Here is a 17,102-nt window from a genome sequence, read left to right as displayed (position 1 = left end):
CAGTTTTTTTACTTCTTTACCCAAAAACATGTTGTCTACTATAGAAAACAGATTCATCCCAGTGTTCCCTCTGCAGTTTACAATAACGACCTTCTGTAATAGTTAAACGTAGGAACAGAGGGGGACGAATTTTGGTCCATAGGTTGGGACATCCCGACAACCCCTGTCATCTTGAGGAAGTTACAGAAGATGAACCCTTCACCCTTCAACAACCTTAAAGATTTCAGGACCAAAAATTGGTCAGGGGTGAAGTAAAGAGGGATGGAAATACAAAAGTGTTCTCCTTTAGCCCAGAAGGTGGACCTATAGCCTGCACAGTTTTGAGAAGATCAATTATGTACTGGCTGCACATCCTTAATGGGTCTCATGACTGCCTGTATGTGTCACCGAACATCAAACTGAATATCATATCAAACTGAATGAGAAGCACCAGAGAAATCTTGGAATAGTATCTTAGGAGAAGCAATTTGAGGAAACATTTATGATCTAATACTCCCTGCACGACCCTACCCCTTGAGTACTTTGGTTCCATCTGGCACTCTGGAATAAATGTACTAAGATGTGCCATAAAACATTTCAAGAACTTTTTCTTGACCATTGTACTCAATGATCCCATGTCAGTTTTGTTACCAAATTTCTCAAGTTCAGCTGCTAATCTCCCACAGAGCCAATACTCAGGACAGGAATTTTGATGGAGGGGAATATGGGCTTTCCTGGGAAGGAGGCAGACCCTTGCCCACACACAACTCCAAAATCCTTGCCTGGCTCAAAGGTTTTTTTTTTTTTTTTTATAATGTTTATTTGTATTGAGAGAGACAGACTGTGAAAGGGAGAGGGGCAGAGAAAGAGGGAGACACATAAACTAAAGCAGGCTGCAAGCACGGGCTGTCATCAAAGAGCCCAAGGTCGGGCTTGATGTAGAACCACAAGATCATGACCTGAGCCGAAGTCAGAAGCTTAATGGACTTAGCCACCCAGGTGACAATGGCCTAAGGATTTTTAAAGAAACTTTAGGGCAGTTAATCCATCAAAGAGGAACATGGTAATCTGTAACACTTCTTGGTTGCCTTCAGACTCAGTGTGCCAGTTCCAGAAAATATTGTGGTGCTTGGAGGTGTTTTGTGGTGTCTGAGGGAAAGGTTGTATAAGAGGGTTTGGTTCTTAGTCTTTCTAGGAAACAGTGCATGATTTATAGATATACAAGAAAAGGTTTGGTTAATCAAGACTACAGGCTAATGTTACAAGTTAAACTTAAAGACTACTAAGTTGGCTAGAGGGGGATGGGAGTTTTTCAGTATAACATAAAAAAAAAAGTCCTCAGGCACCTGGGTGCCTCAGGTGGTTAAGTGTCCAATTTTGGATCAGGTCATGATCTCATGGTTCCTGAGTTTGAGCCCTGTGTCAGGCTCTGTACTGACAGCTCAGAGCCTGGAGCCCACTTCAGAGACTGTGTCTCCCTCTCTCTCTGTTTATCCCCTGCTCACACTGTCTCTCTGTCTTTCAAAAATAAAATAAATAATAATAAAAGGACTCTAGGTTTATTGTGTTGCTGTAAATAGAAGGGTGTCCTTTTGTGAGGCTGATATATATACTAAGAATAAATCAGAGGGAAGAACTATCATACAGCTGCAGTAGAGACATAGTATGTGCTCTTGAAGAAAATGGAGGTGGCCTTGGATTGCATTCTGTGGTGTAGTGATCTCTGATTGCACTAGGAGAGAACAGTCCCCATCCCAGAGCACTTTGGAAAGAGGGTTTATAGCCTCCCCGATGACTAAAGACCGTGCAGGTGCCAGCCAAAGGAGTTTCAGCAACACGGTGGGGTGCTCCTCTCCAGAGGACGGGTGCAGATCCAGATCCAGGCCCCACCGGATCCTATAAGAGATCAACTTTTGAATCCCAGCCAAGTGCTAAGGAGAAACTATAGGAGAATTGTGGCTCAGGTCTAGGTGACTGCCCTCTCTATTCTTTGAGCACTGTCTATATGATCTGGGTTGAAAGTCCATGTCCCTGGAGAAGAGTGAGGAGTGACACCATTTCCCCCCCAACATCAACACAGTGGGACTTCAGAGAGCAGCACATCAGGTCCTCGGTATATGCAGGACACGCTTTCACCAAACCCTGCCCCTCTGTGCCTGGCCACTGACTACTTACTGGAAAGACTGACTGACCAAACATAGCCAGCCTCTCGTCCCGACCAGCACAGCCACCAGACTCATGCAACGACAGACAACTTTTTTTCTTCTTTTTTCCCTTTTTCTTTCCTCCCTCTTCTGTTTTTTTCTTTTGGAATCTGGTTCAGAATTTCTTATTTGTTTTTATCCCATATATATGTATGTATTTGATCAGGCTTTTTAAAATTATATTCTTTTTCCATCATTTGCCTTTTCTTGTGCCTTTCTTCTTCTTTTTCTTTTGTTTTCTTCCTTTCTGTTTCCTTGGAATCATCCTTATAGATTTTTGACTCTCAGTTTGATTCCCCCACACCCCCCTTTTTTTTCTCTTTATATGAATTGTGACTTTCAACACTCTGCATTTTGCTTCTCAGGGGTCCTTCAACAAACCAATCAAGGACACCCAGTTGAGGTCCAAACTCTCCACGACTACACCAAAGAGGAGATGTGCAGAGAATGGACCAGGGGGATAGAGCAGCCAAAATGCAACAACAGACTTCTTCAACCATACACCAGAATCATGTCCTTGAGTGCCAGGCACTGGACAGTCTACGACCCCTTATTAATGTAGCAGTACTCTCAGGCCCAGGCACATAAGAAGCTGTTAGAACATGCAAAACACAGAAACTTAGCCAAAGTGACAATCCAGAGGAATTCTCCCCAAAACAAAGGTCAAGAAGAAATCATAGCCAGCGAAGGCTCAAGGCAGATATAAATGATCTATCTGAAGAAGAATTCACAACAACAGTAAGAAGACTAAGAGCTGGGCTTGAGAACCACCTAGAAGACACCAGAGAAACCCTTGCACAGAGACCAAAGACCTAAGAACTAGTCAGGATGCATTGAAAATAGTATAACTGGGATAAAGAGTAAACTAGATACAATGACAGCAAGGATGGAAGAAGCAGAGGAGAGAAAAGGTGAAATAGGAGACAATTTGGCAAAATCATGAAGCTGAAAAAGAGACGGAAAGAAAGTTACTCGATCATGAGGGAATTTGTAAGGAAATAAGTGATTTTATGAAATAAAACATTCTCCTTATCATAGGAATCCCAGAAGGAGCAGGAGAAGAAGGGATGGAAGGTGTGTTTGAACACATTCCAGGTAGGAACTTCCACCATCGAGGCAAGGAAACAGGCATCCAAGTCCAAGGGATACAGAGAACTGCCTTCAAAACCAACAAAAACAGGTCAACACCACAATCTGTCACTGTGAAAATTGCAAAATACAAAGATAAAGAAAGAGTCCTGAAAGCAGCGTTGGACAAAATGTCCTTAAACTACAAGGCCTTCCCTAAGGCCTCCATTCCACAAACACCTTCCCTTACACTGGCAGCTGTGATGAGGATGGAGAAGAGTATCTACAACTTAACCTATGACTTAATCTTAGTGTTATTAAAATGTGTACGTTAGCCTGTTTTTCACTAAGAACACTATGTTATTTTCTTAGTTACCCAACCTGGCTATAATTGGGGCAGTTCTGCAAGAATCCATCTGTAAAACCTCCTTCTGTACATTTTCCAAAACATCTTATCACAGAGAACTATTCATTGTAAAAATTCCACTTCCTGATGTAATGTTAATGTTTGACCTATAAATAAAGACACCAAAGCCGACGGGGAAGAGATGCCTGCCTGGTGATCAGAGAGATTCTCGTGGCTCTCTCACTCTCTCTCGCTGACACCATCCATCCTTTAAGGACCCCTGGACCGGCTGGAACGGGCCTTCAGCAGTATGCCAGGCAAGCTCTGCTGACAGTGAGCAGCCTGACACAGGTCTTGAACTCAAAACTGTGACATCATGACGTGAGCTGAAATCAAGAGTCCAACGCTGAGCTGACAAACAGCCAATAGAACCTATTTGTTCATGTTCCTCATCTAGTTACATAGACTCATGCCACCCCAGACAGGACATAAGTATACAATCTTGACCTTTACTGGGTTCCACAACACATCCCCATATTCATCTGTCACCAAAGGGTTACTTTCAATAATTTGCAGGTCTGAATTCATGACAGGAATTCCTCATGCCGTATAGAAAGCCTGGTCATAGAGAATGGAGAGATGGCCCAGGGATGTAACTCAGGAATGTCCTAAAGAGCCGAATTTGACTGTATTGAAAGGGATAGATACTAGTCCAAAACAAATTTGTTAGGCAGCCCCATCAGAGGTAGAGAAGTAAGGTTTGCAAGTTGTAAAAGCATTGCATTTCAGTAGGAAATGAGGACACAGCTCCTAGCCAAGTCAAGACTAAATTTACCCGAGAAACAGCCATTTCTTCCTCTCCCTTCTGCTCTCAAGTGCTTTCTGAGGTGGTATTATGTGGAGAAATCACACCTGTAGGCTTTTAACGGCCTTAGCATAGCCTCTTCGCCTGCTTTCATCACCTAGGAGGCAGAAAAATCCTGAAATGCACAAAAGGTCATCCTTTCAATCACTTTTTGTCACATGGAGCTCCTGCACGGCCACTTACATATGAGTTTCTCCTTCCGGGTTTCAGGTGTCCTTCCCTCCCACAGACAGCCACACATCCTGTCACAGCTCTGGGAGCCTGGGCTGCATCACCTGCCCCTTCCAAGTCCATGCCAAACAGACTGTCCTCATCTTTTCAACTGAAAGCCAGACGCAGCCTCCCAAACATGTCTGCGAATCCTGGTGCTTCACCCTGGCCTCACCTGAGAATCACCTGGAGTTCATGGTTAGAGCAACACCGATGCTCTCACTCTGACCAATAGACTCCGGCAGAGGGCCCCGGTGATCCTGGTTCTTGAAACTCGCCATGGGATGTTTATTGTCAACCAAGTCTGATAGGCAGTTTGTGCTTTCAAGTTTTCCTGTGCGTATAAATCATGTGGTGTCCAGGTCCCAAAGAAAAAATGATGATTCTGTAGGTTTGGAATGGGGTCCGTGAATTAGCATCTTTCTCCAGTTCCTTGTTAGTGCTGATGCTGCTCCCTGAGACCCACGTTTAGTAGCACTACAGTAGAGAATTCAGGCTCCGCACACCTGAGCCCCCCACAGCCACCATCTGACTCAACACAGACAACTCCTGCTGAGTTCCCAGGGAGGAGTTTGCCACCTCCTTTCCTCTGTGGTGAGTTTACTGTTGGTTCCCAGCAAAGGCCACCGTCACCATCCCGCAGGACCACATGCTTTCATTGCACTTCAAAGTTTACTGACAGAAGCCTCTAGAATGCACTAATGTCTGAAACAGTCTCCACCTGGAAAACAACATGTAGAAATCCATGACTGCAATGTGGATTGAGCACTAATTTCCTGTTTCCAGGGAAGCAATGGTTTATCCTGTAGGGAACTTCACATATATGAGGTGATTTAACCCCAATAATGTCCCATGAGTTGACCACTAGGTGTTCTACGATAACCATGAAGATGGAGATACTGGGCCTGACCCATTTGCCATCTTCTGTTTACCTATGGATTGAAAAGGAACATTTGCATGCCACAGGAATGAAATATGGATGAATTGAAAAATACTGAAAGGAAGGATAGATTCTAAGATCAGGGACTTTATTTACATTGTTGTGTGTGCCTTTTTGAATAGGATACGAAAATGTTTTGAGTTTAAAACTAAGTGCCAGTTTCCTGTCCCTGGGACAGTCTTATCAGCAATGTATGACCACTTCAATTACTCCATACTTGAGTTCCCTCTTTTGTTTTTTCCTCAAGTTTAATCTTTCAAGAAAACAGGAATTGGTATTGCCATGTGGTTTCTCTGCTTTCTAGGAGTATGTTTGGAACATGTCATCTGTAGATAATATTATGTATGAAATAAAATAAATATCATAGAATATATAATGTATGATAAATGATATATATCATAAAGCTATATATCTATTTAAATATAGATATCTATATCTATCTAGCTATCATCTATCTACATAGATACAAAATTCAACCTCAAATGAAGAAGAACATCATTCCCTTTGGGACAGTGCAGGTGAGCCTGGAGAATCTCATACTAAGAGGAATAAGCCATCCCCAAATGGCAAATACTATATTATTTCTATTATATCTGGAATCTAATAACATTGAACTCCTACAGCAAAGTAGAGTTGTGATTGCCAGGAGCTGAGAGGGCATAGTGAGGGAGTGGGTCAAATGGCACAAAATTTGAGGTATGCATGAAACTCTGGAGAACTAAAGGACAGGGTGGAGATACACATAATTATATGTGTTTCTCCCACACATTTGCTAGGAGAATGTATCTTTGATGTTCTCAACAAAAATCAAAACTCAAAACTCCTGGGGAGCCTGGGTGGCTCAGTTGATTAAGCGTCCAGTTTTAGCTCAGGTCATGATCTCACAGTTTGTGGGTTTGAGCCTCCATTGGGCTCTGTGCTGACACCTCAGAGCCTGGAGCCTGCTTCGGATTCTGTGTCCCTCTGTCTCTCTGACCCTCCCCTGCTCACATTCTGTCTCTCCCTAAAGTAAATAAAACATTAAAATTCAAAAATAAAATCAAAACTCCTAATTACATGAGGTGTTGGGAATGTAAATTAGATTGTTATAATCATGTCATAATATATACATATATTAATATTTTGTTACTTGAGCAACTACGGAATCTGCAGGAATGAAAAGCAGGATTCTGGGTGAAGACTCACGAAAGAAAGGATTGAATTGGAAAGGTAGAAATGAAGGCACTAATATAGAGAGTCAGTCCTCTGCTCCCATTTATCTGCTTCTGGGTTTTTGGAATTGTGAGCACCAGCCCTGGGAGATGAACAACAACTCAGAATCTCATCTCCTCTAATCTGTCCTAGGAAAGGAGAGGATCCCAGAGCCAGACCAGACGTGGACACAGTCTCAGGAGGGGTTGGATCTGGTTTGGGGGAGGGAGGGAGCTGGCTGCAGGCTCTGATGTCCCTGCCTCTGGGGTACTTCCTGCTCTGTCCTAAGCCTGCCCAGAGAAATAGAACACGTGGAGTTCATATTATGTTATTCTATTTAGTCTCTTTCCTTTCTATTCCATAAAGTAAAATAAAAAGCAACTTCACATAAACAGAATTTCCTGGGACAATTATGTTAGAAAACTTGTACTCTTAATGAGAATGTAAAGTAAATGCTACTACTACTTCTTTTTTTTTTTTTTAATTTATTTCTGAGATAGAGATAGCGTGAGCAGGGGAGGGTCAGAGAGAGAGGGAGACACAGAATCTGAAACAGGCTCCAGGCTCTGAGCTGTCAGCACAGAGCCCGATGCAGGACTTGAACCCACGAACCATGAGATCATGATCTGAGCTGAAGTCCGGCGTTTAACCAACTGAGCCACCCAGGCGCCCCATGCTACTACTACTTCTAAGAAAAACTCTTAAAGAGAAAGAACAACTCTTTTGTTCATGGATGATCCTCCAGAAGTGACACCAGATCTCACACCACAACACAGAAACGAAAGTACCCACCTGCAGCCAAGTCCCCTGTCTACCACATCTTCCTCTCATTCTCTCTACAATCCTGAATTCAACAATGTACCCATTTGCTCTATCCTTAAAATTCCTACCTGGTAAGAATCATGACTCTTTATCTGTTTTTCGAATGAGGAGATGCCATGGAAACAATCTGTTTCTGTCTGTTTGCAACTCTACACATGCTCAGTGCTCTCAAAATAGTAGAAGGAGCTTGGGATGGGTTCTACATGGGTACCAGGAGGGGAGCACCTTCTATGGAATGAGGACAGGACACTGGACGACTCACTCCTCTTTCTCTGACATGGAAGCAGATTCATCCTAACCACAGGACATCCCCAAATATTCCAAAGAGGCTTTGTTGCTGCAGAGAGTATCCCTAGTGAGACTGACCTGTTGGCCTCATAGGAATTCAGGTACCAGAAATGTTAGGCTGACTGCCATCAGGTGGAGCATAGACTTGTCCTGGTGATGCAGTATCCTTGATGCAGGTATGATGTTCCCTGTCCCTGAACAGGACATTCTAGTGTAAAAAGCCCCTACTTCACTTCACACAGGTTATAGGTTTTGGTTATGATTCTAGATATTTTGTGGGGTTTAACCTTCCCTTATTAAAGGATCTCCTCTCCTCCTGGGGTTGCATTTAGGCAGCACCTACTGTGGCAGGATTTATGGCCTATGCTTGATGCCATGTAGAGATTCTTCACTGACCATCAGGAGCTCCAGTTTCTTGAAGGACCATCAAACATGTTAACTACCATTGTGAAACTGTCTTCAAAACCCCATGCCCAGGTAAATGTTAAGCAAAGTAAGTATCTCGTATTGAAAGATACACATTCAGGACGAACATGGGGGCTTCGGAAGTTAGGTATCTTTGTCTTGGTGTCAGCTCAGGTTATGATCTCATAGTTCATGAGGTTGAGCCATGCCTTGCACTTCACACTGTCAGCACAGGGACTGCTTGGTGTTCTCTTTCTCCTCTCTCTCTGCCCCTACCCTTTCTCGCTCTCTCGCTCTCTCTCTCTCTCAGAATAAATAAACTTAAAAAAAAGAAAGATACACATTCAAAAGGATTTTGAGTAACAGGAGAAATGATTTCACTCCTGATTAGACTCTGACCTTATCTCCTTGAACCATTAAAACAACATAAGTGTATGGATAATTATATAATAATTATAAAGGGATTCATTGTATGGCTATAATTTGTTATTTATTACTGGAACAGATTCTATTATTCACAATTTAACCTACAATGTGAGTGCCTTATAAATCCTTGGCTACAGCAACTTCTCACTAGAAATATCTCTGGAGGTAAGGGAAATAAAACCAAATGACTATTGGGACCTCATCAATATAAAAAGCTTCTGGACAGTAAAGGAAACAAACAACAAAGCTATTAGGCCACTGATGGAATGGAATAAGATATCTGCAAATGATATATGGAATAAAGGGTTAGTATCAATAGTCTATAAGGAAGTTATCAAGTTTAACATCCGATATACAAATAATCCAGTGAAGAAATGGGCAGGAGACCCCAAGAGACACTTGTCCAAAGAAGGCTTCCAGATGGGTATCAGACCCAGGAAGTGGTGCTCAACACTGTTCATCATCAGGGAAAGACAAATCAATACCACCATGAGATACCAACTCACACCTGGTGGCTAAAATTAACAACTCTGGAAACTACACGTATCGGCAAGGACACGGTTAAAGGGGAACCCCTTTGCATAGCTGGTGGAATAAAAACTGGGGCAGCCCCTCTGGAAAACAGCATGGAGTATCCTCAACAGATTAAAAATAGTCTTACTGTATGACCCAGCAATTGCACTACTAGGTATTTACCCAAAGGATACAAAAATGCTGATTTGAAGGGGCACATGCACCCCAATGTTTATAGCAGCTCTATCAAGAATAGTCGAATGTTGGAAAGAGCCCAAATATTCATCAACTGAAGAATAGACAAAGAAGAAGTGGTATGCATATACAATGGAATATTACTTGGCAATCAAAATGAGTGAAATCCTGCCCATTGCAACGTGTGTGGCACTAGAGTGTGTTATGTTAAGTGTAATAAGTCAGTCAGAGAGGGACAAGTATCATTGATTTCACCCATATGTGGAACATAAGAAACAAAGCAGATGAACATAGGTGAAGGGAAAGAAAAATAAGATAAAAACAGAGAGGGAGACAAACCAAAAAAGACTCTTAAGTACACAGAACCAATGGAGGGTTGCTGAAGGGGAAGTGGGTGAAGGGATAAGCTAATAGGGGGTTGGGCATTAAAATCAACACGTGTTGAGATGAGCACTGAGTGTCATATGTACGTGACGAATCCCTGGGTTTTAGTCCTGAAAGTAATAGTACAGAGTATGTAAAGTAACTTGAATTTCTTTTATTTTACTTATTTTTGTACATGTATTCATCTATCTTGAGAGTGAGCCAGCAGGGAAGGGTGAGAGAGAGACAGAGAGAGAGACAGAGAAAGAGACAGAGAGAGAGAATGAATCCCAAGCAGGTGCCATGCTGTCAGCACAGAGCCCAACATGAGGCTCAAACTCACAAACTCTGAGATCATGACTTGAGCTGAAACAAAGAGGCAGGTGCGTAACCAACTGAACCACTAAGACAACCCAACTAACTTGAATTTAAATGGATAAATAAATAAATAAATAAATAAGGCCAAGAATATCCCCCAAAAGATGTATGCACCCTTGAGTATTAATTGCAGTGTTATTTAAAATAACTACAAAATGGAGTCAATCCAGTGTCCACCAACGGATAAATGGAGAAAGAAGTGGTATATATACACAAGAGAGTATTACTCAGCCATAAACACGTAGGAGTTGTTGTCTGTCCTCATCATTGCCTAAGTATTCATCTTGTAGAACATTGTGTGGGAGGTTTATGGAGGTAGAGAACCAATGCTTACATAAGGGCATAGACATGATATTTAGTAGACATTAACAATATATTAGTTTTCTTACTGCTTTACAATTTTCCATTCAAATACTTACATTATAGCACCGAATTCCTATCATTTTGAATTGGAGAAATTACATTTCAGCCTATAAGTAAGTAGTTGTGTTTTTAAAATGTTTTTTAATGTATGTTTGACAAGTGATTCTTAAGAAAAGCTAACAATATTTCGAATAGTGCTTTATGACTAGGACTGCTATCCTGTTTGACATTAACAGTTTTATAAAGAGCTACTCATTAGTGTATACACTAGTCTACCTTGAAGCAATTGTTGATTGTACTAGGCTACCATAAAGCAATTATATTTCTGCATCCTCATTATCAATGCATGAATCATGATACCTCTCAATAAATATGAATTTCTGGCGCGCCTTGGTAGCTCAGTCGGATAAGCATCTGCCTTCGGCTGAGGTCATGATCTCGTGGTTGGTGGGTTGGATCCCTGCATTGGGCTCTAGGGTGACAGAATTTGCTTTGGATTCTGTGTCTCTGTCTCTGCCCCTCCCCCACTCAAAAATAAAGACACATTTTTAAAAAGTCTCTCTCAGAAAAATAAACATTTTTAAAAAGTTTCTCCTTCTAAAATGAATAAACATTAAAATAAAGAAATAAACATGAATCTCTGTTTCACAAAAACAAAGAAAAGGTTCACAGGCTTTGAAGAAGAGGGAGGGTTGCTGGGGATCTTGGGGCTGACATTTTAAAACTCATTAGCTTCCTGGCACACGGGTGCAAATCCACAGTTGGGGCTTTGTTACTTCCTTTGAGGAGTGTCTCCTGGAAGATTACTTTCTGTATGACTGGGATTCAGATCCCTGGTGTAAGGGAAAAAAGTGGAGATTTCTAGATGTTGAGATAAAAATCCTCATGATGTTTCATATCTTCAGCTTTACTGTCCCTTTCTTAAGGTACCATCATGCTTTACTGTAGATGAGTGACAACTCTAAACATGGGGTGACATTTAATGGTATTGGCTCCTCCTTACATTCTCATTTCCACTCCTTGTTATTTCTGAAAAATACTTGCAAGTGAAGGGTTTTTGAAAAACTTTAATGTATTTTTCTTTAAACAGGATCCTTTTATAACAAATATCTATGATTTATTCAGGATTTTGATGGTTAAAATTTCTCTGATTGTTCTTTGCGAATTCTGTTAATCATACTGCCTCTTGTATGATAGTTTACACAATGTAAATTAATTTTGTTTTTACTATTTATTTATGTTTGAGGTTTGTGGATAACAATTTTCCAACTCAGTACTCTTTAAAACAGTTAGGGTTTAATTCAAATAGGAATCAGCTATATGTCAGTTGCTAATTAATTACTTGCATTTTTGTCTGTATTAATATTACCTTTACATTCTTTGCTCATGATTTACTTTGTTTTTCTTGGTTAGTGTGCTCAGCGGTTGTTTTCTCCTGACTCTGATGTGTGGGAAATATTCCAGGTTTATGTCAGTGAGATGTGGGGCCAAAGTGAGTGGGTACCTGCAGGTAGGCGTTGAAGGTTAAAGGTGTCCTGTCTAGGAGTCACTCTGGGCTGGGGTCTTTCTGGCCCAGGGCAGTCCCTGTGGCTTGAGCGGGTAGTTCCAGTTCCCCTCATGGGGCTTTGTCCACAGGGTCTCCCTCCTGAGCCAGGACACAAGCTGGAAGGAACCCAGTGAGAAAGTTTGAAGTCAACATGGAGGCAGCCGAAGTGCTCTTTCTGGCCTTCAACTGTGTCACCCACAAGTAGCAGAACTGGGTCTGTCTGGGGCCACTGGAGGCAGGTGCTCTTGAACCCTTCGGTCCTGCTTACAAACTAATTACCACACTCTATCTAATGAACATATCCCTCACCTCCCAGAATTAATACATGTGTACGTTTGTGTGTTGTGACTATAGCATAGCATAACCTCTCCTAGCAAATTGTGGTTATTTTGTTTAATTAAGACAATTTTTAAATAGTTTTTATTTCTGAGAGAGAGAGACAGAGTGAGAGCAGGGGAGGGGCAGGGAAAGAGGGAGACACAGAATCTGAATCAGCCTCTGGCCTCTGAGCTGTCAGCACAGAGCCAGGCACGGGGGCTCAAACGCACAGACTGGGAGGTCATGATTTGTTTTTAAAAATTTTTTTTAATGTTTTATTTATTTCTAGGAGAGAGAGACAGCGTGAGCAGGGGAGGGTCAGAGAGAGAGGGAGTCACAGACTGAAACAGGCTGAAACAGGCTCCAGGCTCTGAACTGGCAGTCAGCACAGAGCCCAACGCGGGACTCGAACCCACGAACCTTGAGATCATGACCTAAGCGAAAGTCGGACGCTTAACCGACTAAGCCACCCAGGCGCCCCTGCGAGGTCATGATTTGAGCTGAAGTCGCATGCTCAACCCACTGACCCACCCAGGCACCTTACCCCTAGCAAATTCCACGTGTACAAGATACTAGTCTTAACTCTACTCACCAGGCTATAACATTTAGTGCCTACCCATCCTGCATCAGTAAACCTTTTACCATTTGATCCAATGTCTGAACATTTCTCTGTCCTTAGCCCCTGGCAACAGACATGCTAATCTTTATAGCTTTGTCTGTTTTAGATTCCACATATATGTGATTTTCATGAGGGAGCTTGAGGCAGGCTGAGGGGCAAAGCACAAGCTAGCACATCCCCTCCCCAGGTAGGACCTTTAGGATATTCCTTGGACACCCCAGGCTACCCCAAACCACGAAGGGACAAACAAACAAACGTTTAAACTGATAAGAGTGTCCACCACTTCCCAGAAAAAGGCAATCCCTTCCTAGTTTAAAGTCCAGGAACTCCTTACTGTCTCAATGTCAACGCTTTGCTGCAGGGACAAACAACCTGACCTTGACAACAGCTAGGTCTCCAGTGGGCCTGTAGCATGTGAAAGTCTCTTTGGAAAGTCCCTCTTGGCTTCCTCTTCCTGGACTCAATACAAGGGTCACCCTCCCCCCCACTACCCCAGTGCACCTCTTCCTGCGCATCGATCCTGTCTCCCTGTTTTCATAAACTCACCTTTTTGCACCAAAGACGCCCTCAAGAATTCTTTCTTGGTCACCGGCTCTGGACCACACAAACCCTGCATCACTCCAGAATGTCGTCGATCATACAGTACGTGTTTGTCTCTTTGTGTCTCATTTAACTTAAGAAAATATCCTCTAGATACTTCTGTGCAAAGGGAAAGATTTCCTTCTTTTCTGAGGCTTTCAGACAAAGAATGAATCAGATGAGAAAACTCTATTGGGGAAAGAGGTAACACTAAAGGGGAACTTGTAAAAAAGAGTTGCCTGCCGGGCATGGCAAATATCTGTTTGCCCAATATTTACTCTTTCCCTTTTCCTGTGAGTGTACTTCCCCCTCTTTGAAATTCTAATTCTGTAGCCCTTCTCCTTAAGTCACAGTGGCACATAAGGGTCATTTGCCTTACTCTGACCCTCATCTTGTTGATGTTCCTATAATTAAGCCTTTTTTCACTTATGATTTTGTCTTATAATAGTTCAATTATTAGACCAGCCAAAGAATTGACAACAGATGAAGCAAAAAGTTTTCTTCTCCTACACATTCATTCCGTCGTTGAGAACTGACCTTGGTGTTTCATATCCAAAAGAAACTGAAAAGAGAGAACGTGGGAGAAAGAGGAACAGTAGCTTTCCTGCTTTGCCAGGCTGAGGAGGCTGAGGCAGGTTAGGGCCTTCAGAACTGCAAGGCCACCCAGAGGAAGGGCTGGGGGTTTGTTGGGAAATAAGGACCCACCTGGTTTGGCCAGGAGTCCTTTGTGCTGTCAGCCTTGTTCATTGGGTGTCCTGGGTGGTACTGATTTCCTCATTTAAAAAAAAAAAGGTTAAGAGGACTGACTGAGTGGCTCAGTCTGATCAGCGTCCCACATCTGCTCAGGTCATCACGTCACAGTTCATGTGTTCTCACCTTGCACTGGGCTCGCTGCCGTCTGCGTGGAGGCTGCTTGGGACCCTCTGTCCCTTCTCCCTGCTCTTCCCCTGCTCTCGGATCCTCTCTGGGTCTCTCGTGTCTGTGTCAACAATAAATACACTTGAAAAAACTATTTAAAAAGGTTAAAATGGCAGGGGGCAGTTGCCCCAAATAGAAAACCAAGGTTACTTAGTTTACTCTCAACCCATGCTATGTTTAAATGCAGTCGTTTTGATTTTTGTTCAACCTTACATTTTTAAGGGATTTCAATTTCGGTCACCAGGACAACATGTAGTAAGACCATTTCGTATTATATTATGAACAACATCAATATTTCCTAGAGTCGCAAAGAAAGAAAACACACAGAAAAACAAAAAATTACTCCAAAAAAACACAGGGCAACACCAAATTTCACTGAAAACCTTGAGCCATTCATACAGAATTTTCATATAATGCCGATGGGAGTATAAAAAAGTACATTCTAGGGGCGCTTGGGTGGCTCCGTTGGTTGGGCCCCCGACTTTGGCTCAGGTCATGATGTCGCAGTGGAGGAGTTGGAGCCCCCTGTCAGGCTCTGTGCTCACAGCTCAGCTGAGCCTGCTTCACCCTCCGTGTCTCCCTTTCTCTCTGTGCCTCCCCTGGGCATGCTCTCTCTTCCTCTCTCTCTCTCTGTCTCTCTGTAAGAAATAAATATTAATTTTTTTAAAGTACACTGTATTTGGAAAGCTATTTGGCCGTGACCTAGGAAAATAAACTTTCTTACTGAAGGGCAGCAGTTTTTCACCTCAAATTATGTCTCTTTGCCTAAGGATTATTTTAATCTGACAAAGGAAAAGCTCTGAAACCCAGGACATTTCATTTGTAAGAGACATTTGCATGTACAAGGGAAAGTTCCATTTGGAAGGGTGGCTCCCTCTGTGCAGCAGAAAGAGGGAGAATGTGTAAATCTCCAGAAACTCTGATCAGTGGAGACAGCATGGATTTTCATCTGAGCAAGGACCCGAGCCTTGGTTCCTGTGCTTTGCCTGGTCACCTCCCCAAATGCTTCCCATCAGGATCACCTGTGGAGTTTCAAGAAGGTTCCTTGCTGCTGCCCTCCCCCTCAGCTTCCCTGAGGTGGGTGGGAGGAAACAACAGTGTTGTTTTAGTCAGGTGCTCCCTGGGATTCTGTTGCAGGGCCATTTACCTCAACACCAGGGACTCCTGGTCTCCTGCTTCAAAGAATGAGGAGTGGACACAAAATGAGCAACAGATAAAAGTTGATTGGAGTAAAGGCGAGGGAGAGTCCTAGGAAAGCTCTAGGTAAAGGGAGGGGCATTGCAGGGTGAAAACCCAAGACAATAGGCAAGGACCTTTGTTTTATTGTTGTGGAAATCTGGTCTGGATCGCTGGGGGAAGAACTACTGCGTCTAAGACATCTTGGAAGGGAGGAGGTTTATGTTACACCTGAGGGCTCAGAGGAGATCATTCTCCAGAGGGCTGAGCCGGGAACAAAGGCGGTCATTTGCTTATAAAGTTAAAAGAAGCCCACTCATAAGGGCAGCGGCGTTTAAAGCTGATTGGATGTTTAGGGGTAGGTGACTTGGGGGCATCGCTATGCACAGGTAGGGAAAAGAAGTGGGAGTGGGGACACGCAGCCTGGGCAGTTCGCCATTATGACCTCTATGACCTCAAGGAGTTTTCCTTTATTTTCTCCATTAGGATGAGGGTCAGGTCTCTCCCACCGTCGTTCCCTTCCCCCCTGTTCCTTCTTAGGTCCGACACTTACTGGCTTCATGACTGTAGGTGCTGGTTTTCCACGGCTGATTGTCTCATTTCCATTGTATGAGGGGTGGTCTAAGGCCATACAGTTCCTTGTGGGTCTTAAGTTTCATGGCGTACTACTAATTTTTAGTTAGTTCTTTGGTCAAATTCCTGAGGGGAGCCTGAGGGGCAGTAGGTGGTGACTGTCACATTCTTAAGTGAAACCTTACACCTGAGGGATTATTGCTGTGATCAGACACTCACAGCTTTGTTCCAAAATGTGTTTTTCCCCATCCAGAGACCTCAGATCCTAATGTTTCCCTTTTGCCTACTGAATCCTATCATTTTGTATCCTAATTCTAAGTGAGGCCCAGGGTTAGGCAGGCAGGCTCCCCATTAATTTATTAGAGTTGAGAGGTGCCGAGGTGGCTCAGTAATTTAACCGTCTGACTTTGGCTCAGGTTATGGTCCTAGGGTTTGGGGGTTTGAGTGTCCCGTTGGGCTCTGTGCTGTTAGCTACGAGCCTGGAGCCCCCTTCAGAATCTGTGACTGCCTCTCTGCCCCTCCCCCAATCATGCTCTGTCTCTCAAAAAGTAAATAAAAATTAAAAATTTTAAAGAATTATGATATCAGTACAGGCCTGCCTCAAGGAGACGTAACAGGTCTCCTGTACAGGAGTTGGGGAGGGTCAGGTCGATGTAGCACACATTTTCTATGCTCAAGCAGAATTTGTGTGCCTGTGAGGGAAGGGAGGCTCCTGAAACCAGAGAAGGGAAACTCAGGGATTGGTTCCCAAGCAGGAGCTCACAGTTTGTGAACAGCTCCTGACACAAAGGACTAGGAAGTTGGGCCTTCTCTGCAT

General features: G+C 43.0%; 1 protein-coding gene across 1 annotated transcript in view; it reads left to right on the top strand.

The window, feature by feature from the left end:
* LOC120222055 (zinc finger protein 595-like) overlaps positions 1-17,102 on the top strand; it is a 202,455-nt gene that overhangs the window by 68,475 nt on the left and 116,878 nt on the right. The window lies entirely within an intron of this gene.

The sequence above is a fragment of the Hyaena hyaena genome, unplaced genomic scaffold (genome assembly GCF_003009895.1).
Source record: "Hyaena hyaena isolate Hyena2069 unplaced genomic scaffold, ASM300989v1 scaffold_838, whole genome shotgun sequence".
Lineage (NCBI taxonomy): Eukaryota > Metazoa > Chordata > Mammalia > Carnivora > Hyaenidae > Hyaena > Hyaena hyaena.
This window is presented reverse-complemented; position numbering and strand designations above follow the sequence as displayed.